The sequence below is a fragment of the Schistocerca americana genome, chromosome 10 (genome assembly GCF_021461395.2).
Source record: "Schistocerca americana isolate TAMUIC-IGC-003095 chromosome 10, iqSchAmer2.1, whole genome shotgun sequence".
NCBI classification, from domain to species: Eukaryota; Metazoa; Arthropoda; class Insecta; order Orthoptera; family Acrididae; genus Schistocerca; species Schistocerca americana.
Window position 1 is genome coordinate 183,885,800 of NC_060128.1, and position 8,737 is coordinate 183,894,536.

Genomic DNA, 8,737 nt, shown 5'->3' on the forward strand with positions numbered 1-8,737 from the left:
GCATGCATATATTCATACTTTTCAGTACATATTAATCCGAGCACGTGCTATCACGATACAGCGTGATGACCTCACGGAGACGGAACCTTCGCCTCCTCCCCCCGTCCTACCTGGAGCTGGAACTGGAACTGCCCACGTCGCGTCAGCCGACGCCTCCTACATCTTGTTACGGGTCTCAGGAGGTGGACGCGTATCCTTCCAGTCGTTCTCTGGCGACGAAGGTCCGTCACTTTGGGGAGGGGGAGGGGGGGGCGTGGGGAAGGAGAAATGTTACAGCGTAAAGTCAACCGCCGGTCAGTCGGAAACGAAACAGAAGAGAGGGACGATTTGACTGAATGTTGTCTAGCGATCCGAGAAGGCAGGCCACCTGGACCCCCAAGTCAAGGCAGGATTCAAAAGGATGCATGGCAGCTTCTGGTATTGGTAACTTAGCAATTATTGAAGGTGTTGTGCATCACTGTAAATATATCATTTGTTCCGAGGCCACTTACGTAACAGTGGCATCCTTTCTTCTACGGATCTCGCTCCGTCTGCCGCCACCAGCAGCTATAATGGCTAACAAATAAAAATCTGAAAACACGACTGAGACTTTTTTTTTTTGCATTTTAAACTGATCGCTGTTTTGCTCCAAATACACTACTGGCCATCAAAATTGCTACACCACGAAGATGACGTGCTACAGACGCGAAATTTAATCGACAGGAAAAAGATGCTGTGATATGCAAATGATTGATTAGCTTTTCAGAGCATTCACACAATGTTGGCGCCGGTGGCGACACCTACAACGTGCTGACATGAGGAAAGTTTCCAACCGATTTCTCACACACAAACAGCAGTTGACCGGTGTTGCCTGGTGAAACGTTGTTGTGATGCCTCGTGTATGGAGGAGAAATGCGTACCGTCACGTTTACGACTTTGATAAAGATCGGATTGTAGCCTATCGCGATTGCGGTTTATCGTATCGCGACATTGCTGCTCGCGTTGGTCGAGATCCAATGACTGTTAGCAGAATATGGATTCGGTGGGTTCAGGAGGGTAATACGGAACGCCGTGCTGGTTCCCAACGGCCCCGTATCACTAGCAGTCGAGTGACAGGCATCTTATCCGCTTGGCTATAACGGATTGTGCAGCCACGTCTCGATCCCTGAGTCAACAGATGGGGACGTTTGCAAGACGACAACCATCTGCACGAACAGTTCGACGACATTTGCAGCATCATGGACTATCAGCTCGGAGACCACGGCTGCGGTTACCCTTGTCGCTGGACACAGGCAGGAGCGCCTGCGATGGTGTACTCAACGACGAACCTGGGTGCACTAATGGCAAAACGTCATTTTTTCGGACGAATCCAGGTTCTGTTTACAGCATCATGATGGTCGCATCCGTGTTTGGCGACATCGCGGTGAACGCACATTGGAAATGTGTATTCGTCATCGCCGTACTGGCGTATCACCTGGCGTGATGGTGTGGAGTGCCATTGGTTACACGTCTCTGTCACCTCTTGTTCGCATTGACAGTACTTTGAACAGTGGACGTTACATTTCAGATGTGTTATTTCCCGTGGCTCTACCCTTCATTCGATCCCTGCGAAACCCTAAATTTCAGCAGGATAATGCACCATCGCATGTTGCAGGTCCTGTACGGGCCTTTCTGGATGCAGAAAATGTTAGACTGCTGCCCTCGCCAGCACATTCTCCAGATCTCTCACCAATTGAAAACGTCTGGTCAATGGTGGCAGAGCAACTGGCTCGTCACAATACGCCAGTCACTACTATCGATGAACTGTGGTATCGTGTTGAAGCTGCATGGGCAGCTGTAACTGTACACGCCATCCAAGCTCTGTTTGACTCAATGCCCAGGCGTATCAAGGCCGTTATTACGGCCAGAGGTGGTTGTTCTGGGTACTGATTTCTCAGGATCTATGCACCCAAATTGCGTGAATATATAATCACATGTCACTTCTAGTATAATATATAGTCCAATGAATACCTGTTTATCATCTGCATTTCTTCTTGGTGTAGCAATTTTAATGGCCAGTAGTGTAGATAATGTTTTCTAAAATTTTAAATTTACGCAGCACTGCACAGAAACTGGGTCGTTGTGGTGTCTTTTACTTTCAACAAGACAGCAACCCTAAACTAATGGGACTGAGAACTCGGGAGTGGTTATTATATGATGCTCCAACAAGGGTTTTCACTCTTGGATACGGATGTTCAAAGACATCGTTCTACAGGGAAGCGGGAGTTTCAGTGTGTGTTGTTAGAGGAATGATCGAAGATCACATCAGACATTATTCGCAACTCTGTTCCACAAGAGGTCGTCATTGTTAACGGTATGCACACAGGCTACCAGAACTGAGTTACGTGAATTAGACTAAGTTAATTTTTGTGTAGGTCAGCCAATACTTTTTTGATGTGTAGGGCAACTGATTTCTTTTCGAAAACTAATATTTTTATTGTGAGAAACAATTTATGCCAGGATAACCTTACGTTTACTACTGCATCTTTATATAAATACAACAGTGTCTTGGCATCACCTTTGCTTGTTTCTAATTTAGATGCAGGGTGTTCAGAAATTTCCATTAAAACTTCCACGACTTGTAGAGGGGTGTGAGCACATAATATTTCGAATAGGAACGCATATCCTGAAACGTCATCCAACGACGCTACAATGCGTCAAAGTTAATATGTGCCGGCACCTGTAAATTGTGTGTGTGTGTGTGTGTGTGTGTGTGTGTGTGTGTGTGTGTGTGTGTACGGGGCAATTCCGTGATGATGCGAACTTTCTAGAATGATGGGAAAGATTAAATATATCAATTTAAGGTAAGGGTCCCTGTACCGGAAACGAACCAGTCTAAAGTTATAAGCAGAAAATCGATCTGACACCTCTGACAGTGGCATACGCGTACCGATTCTGTTGTTAAGATTGCAGGGTGGGCAACTTTCAGAGATGGTAATAGGGTCAAAAAAAAGAAAAGTCTCTAGTGAACATGGATTCTAAAATTAATACCTCAAGAGGCATGGTTCAACAGAGGATGTGTTTTCCACAGTACCGAAGATGAGCAAGTACCAATTGCTCCACAGGGGTGCATTTCAGTGCCCATGTTCACGGCACATTTTTCTTTGTTATGGTTCATACTACCACCTCGGAAAGTTGCCTACCCCATACTCGTAGCAAGAATAGTACCAATACATGCAGTTCATTGTCAGATGTATCAGAACTGTTTCCGCTTGTAACTCTTTACTCATTCGTTCCTGGTACAAGGACCCGTACATCCAACTGATATATTCAAGCTTTTCTATCATCCTAAAAAAATACACACACGTTTTACAGATGCCGGTCCTATTAACTTCGACGCTCGCTCGTTGGATGACGTTCCCGGACATGGGTTCCTATTCAAAATATTATGTACTCACTCCCCTCTAATAAAAGTTCTAGAAGTTTGAACTGAATTTCCGAACACCCTGTATAATGGCAGATGTGCCAATACTTCGTGTGCCACTGTATGTAGTATGTATGTAGGGACCTACAAAATGATATAAGAACAGCAAGTGGTTGCAGTGTCACTGACCTAAAATTATGCGACAGATTAAGAGGGGCCCGTTTAAGATCAAGAAGACCTCATCACATCCCTCGATTAACTGTACCGCACATGAGAGATCGACTTGGAGTTGCTGATGAACGTAAGCACTGGCGGCTGCGTCACTAACGCAGTGTATTGTTCTCATACGGGTCCCGCTTTCGTCCAACACAATGCGACGGCAGTGAACGGGTACAATGTCTCAGACAGCAATCTGAACATATAAAGATGGTGGTAGTATCGCGTACACAATGTATAAAACGGCAGCGCACTGATGGAGTTGTCACTTGTACTCAGGCGATGCATGTGAACAGGTTCCCGACGTCATTATGGCCGCACAACGAGAATTTACACTTTCGTGACGGCGCCCGAGTGTGACTTGGGATTCTTGGTATTGCCGAGCGGCCATATTGTCAAGCGAAGTCACAAACTGTTGGCCATCTAATCTTTAGACGAGGCATTATACGTAGCTATTTCAACTGGCAACGGTTGGCGGTAAGAGCCAATGAGACGTAGCTACCTGGAGGTAGATCTTTGAACGCTTCGTATGATTTTCCCGGGACCTATCTTGGCGTGTGTATGTGTTGTGCTTTTCTTAATTCATCATAGTACGGTACACCATGGCTGATGTTGAAGGGACTCGCGGTGTGGCAGGCTTGTGTGATGTGTGTGGAACAAATTTTAATACAAGAAAAAACTTGTACCGACATATGAGGGTGACGCATCGCAAGAATATACAGGGTGTTTCAAAAATGACCGGTATATTTGAAACGGCAATAAAAACTAAACGAGCAGCGATAGAAATACACCATTTGTTGCAATATGCTTGGGACAACAGTACATTTTCAGGCAAACAAACTTTCGAAATTACAGTAGTTACAATTTTCAACAACAGATGGCGCTGCAAGTGATGTGAAAGATATAGAAGACAACGCACTCTGTGGGTGCGCCATTCTGTACGTCGTCTTTCTGCTGTAAGCGTGTGCTGTTCACAACGTGCAAGTGTGCTGTAGACAACATGGTTTATTCTTTAGAACAGAGGATTTTTCTGGTGTTGGAATTCCACCGCCTAGAACACAGTGTTGTTGCAACAAGACGAAGTTTTCAACAGAGGTTTAATGTAACCAAAGGACCGAAAAGCGATACAATAAAGGATCTGTTTGAAAAATTTCAACGGACTGGGAACGTGACGGATGAACGTGCCGGAAAGGTAGGGCGACCGCGTACGGCAACCACAGAGGGCAACGCACAGCTAGTGCAGCAGGTGATCCAACAGCAGCCTCGGGTTTCCGTTCGCCGTGTTGCAGCTGCGGTCCAAATGACGCCAACGTCCACGTATCGTCTCATGCGCCAGAGTTTACGCCTCTATCCATACAACATTCAAATGCGGCAACCCCTCAGCGCCGCTACCATTGCTGCACGAGAGACATTCGCTAACGATATAGTGCACAGGATTGATGACGGCGATAAGCATGTGGGCAGCATTTGGTTTACTGATGAAGCTTATTTTTACCTGGACGGCTTCGTCAATAAACAGAACTGGCGCATATGGGGAACCGAAAAGCCCCATGTTGCAGTCCCATCGTCCCTGCATCCTCAAAAAGTACTGGTCTGGGCCGCCATTTCTTCCAAAGGAATCATTGGCCCATTTTTCAGATCCGAAACGATTACTGCATCACGCTATCTGGACATTCTTCGTGAATTTGTGGCGGTACAAACTGCCTTAGACGACACTGCGAACACCTCGTGGTTTATGCAAGATGGTGACCGGCCACATCGCACGGCCGACGTCTTTAATTTCCTGAATGAATATTTCGATGATCCTGTGATTGCTTTGGGCTATCCGAAACATACAGGAGGCGGCGTGGATTGGCCTCCCTATTCGCCAGACATGAACCCCTGTGACTTCTTTCTGTGGGGACACTTGAAAGACCAGGTGTACCGCCAGAATCCAGAAACAATTGAACAGCTGAAGCAGTACATCTCATCTGCATGTGAAGCCATTCCGCCAGACACGTTGTCAAAGGTTTCGGGTAATTTCATTCAGAGACTACGCCATATTATTGCTACGCATGGTGGATATGTGGAAAATATCGTACTATAGAGTTTCCCAGACTGCAACGCCATCTGTTGTTGACAATTGTAACTACTGTAATTTCGAAAGTTTGTCTGCCTGAAAATGTACTGTTGTCCCAAGCATATTGCAACAAACGGTGTATTTCTATCGCTGCTCGTTTAGTTTGTATTGCCGTTTCAAATATACCGGTCATTTTTGAAACACCCTGTATATGCACAGCCTAGGAAACAAATATGTAATATTTGCAACAAGTTGGTAACCAACGTAAACACACAGATGAAAAGACACAATTTCGCTTCTGGAAAGGTAGGAGAGAAGTTGGTTACCTCTCTGTCACCATATAAATGCTGCTTGAATCTTAATGTAACACAATTGCAGTAACCAGATGGCTGGTTTATAATCAAGCGTGCTATATTGGCGAAAATGTTACGGAGATATCACCAGTGTGAGATCCTCAGTTTGCACATTTGTAGTAGCCTCTGTGCATTGCAGATTGAGCAGAAAAGTTCAGGTAACACAAAAAGCACACGAACAGGTGCAGGGAAAGGCTATAAAGGAAAGGGTTCAGGAGGTTAATTACTAGGTAACAGTTGTGGAAGGCAATGTCAGAACTGGTGTAAAACTCTTTCAACGATGATTAACAGCTTCAGGCAGATGGTTAAGGGAACCTTCAATCAAAATTGGTAGCACCTGACCTGCCTGTTTGGTAGCCAAAAATGTGTCATCAAATTCAAGTTCTACATGACACATACAGGACACAGTCTCTCTGTTGGTAGCCTACACCTGACCACAGCTGACAGGGCAATGGTTGCTGAATTAGTTGCACAAGGTGTTTCTGATACTACAATCTTGAAGAAAGTGAGAGAGAACATTCAAGTTGGACTCTTCAGAAGAGTTGATCTTTTAAGCAAACAAGATATTAGAAATATTAGGAAAGAATACAAGCTGGACGATAGTAGTGCACATCAAGATGATGCAACCAGGGTTGAGCTGTGGGTGAGACGACAAGAGCGCCTAGGGAAAGATTCCCCAGTGATTTATAACAAAGCCCAAGGTGCTGAGGATAATAGACATGGAAACAAATTATCAGAAAGTGACTTTATGATAGTCCTTATGACTGAGTATCAGCGGAATGTGGCAAAAAAATTCTGTGCAGAAAAAGTTTAGACAGACAGCTCACATGGCACTAACAGGTATAAATTTTATCTGACCACACTGTTGACCGTGGATGAATTTGGTGCTGGATGCCCAGTTGCTTACTGCCTCAGTACGCATACTGACACGAGGTCCATGGAAGTTTTCTTTGAGCAGATTAAAAAATGTACTGGAGACATCAAAACAAAGGTAAGAAGACATTTTCATTAGAAAATGTTTGATCCACTGCTTGCTGAAAGTAACTGTACCATTGGCATATATGTTTGATTTTTATTTTTATAGGTATTTATGTCTGATGATTGTGACAACTACTACAGTGCCTGGAGTGTAGTTATGGGCCACAGTGAACATAGGCTATTATGTACGTGGCACATTGATCAGGCATGGAGACGGAATATATGTGCAAAAGTAAATGGGAATGCAATACTGAAAAGTACTGTATACAAAGCTCTGAAAACTTTGCACTTACAGACAGACAAAGAGAAATTCTCAGAGCTGCTGGGTGGCTTTCTTACTTGGCGCGCAGAGGAGGAAGAAACTGAGTACTTTAAAGATAGATATGCATGGAGGGCACATATGTGGGCATACAGCTACAGAATTGGGCCTGGCCTTAATAGAAATATGTTCCTAGAAGCAAACCACAAAACTCTTAAATATTCATACTTATTGAAGAAAATAAATAACAGGGAAGATAAATGTATCCGGGCCCTGTTGCATAGAATGAGGGACTCACTTTTTCAAAGATTAATAACGCTTTGTAAGGGGACAGAGAAAACTACACACAGTGCTGAAATACTTAAGAGTCACAGAAGAGGTCGTGGTATCAAGAAGGAACTGATACACTGCGTTGAAGATGGCACATGGCACAAATACACCCTTTCTGATCGGCTCCCATATACTGTCACCTACACAGAGAACTCTTATGCTGCATGCCCATTGTCTGTCCTGAGTGCAAGGTATGCACACTTATTTTCAACAGTTAAATCCCTATGTGTAACTACCATTTGTGCCAATTAGAGAGATGTTCATCCACATGTGCGTATAATGTATTATTCTGTATTTCTTTTCAGATCTGTGTGCACAGTTATGTGTATTCTTGCACGGACAATTTGATAAAGGGTAACCTCCATGAACACATTCATGTAGTGGAAATCAGCAAAGGAACTGTAAAGCTCCCTCCCTATGCAAGATATGTTCTGCAGAGGGTCATCTGTGCAGGAGTTAACACAAATAGTTCAGCTGCTGGCAGCATTGTTGACTACCGAGCTGCTTTGGAAGACAGGCTGACTATTGTGCAACAGTTAGCAAGAAGTGCTAACAACAAAACGGCTGGCTCTCTCCTTGCATCATTTGACAAATTAATTAAAGAAATGAGGGCAGGCATTTTCCAGTAACTTCAGCCCCACCAAATGAGAGATGCAGGATTCAGAGACAGTTCTGATCAGTAAGGAAGGCATGTGAAAAGAAGGAACATTCATTTGCTACAACCTCAGCATTCACAATTCCTCCAATAATGTAGGGTACTTTTATTACTGGGACAAGGTTACTGCTAGGAGAGGAAGTGATGAAACTGCAAGTTGCATATTGGAACACTTCACCATGAATGACATACAGTGCAAGAAACTGATAGTAATATCAGATAACTGCTGTGGTCAAAATAAAAACTGGACAATAGTAGCTCTCTGGCTTAAATTATTGGAAAGTGGCCTTGTAAAACATGTTGAACATGTTTTTCCAGTAGTTGGACATACTATGTTGCCATCAGATAGAGATTTTGGCCCAGTAGAGCAGTATGTGAGGGATCACATTAGGTATGTGTACTGCCCGGAGGAATGGGGACAGATCTTGAAAAACGCCCAACATTCACCTCCATTTAATGTGTACAGAATGCAGCAGGGAGATTTCATTCAAGTTTCTTCACTGAA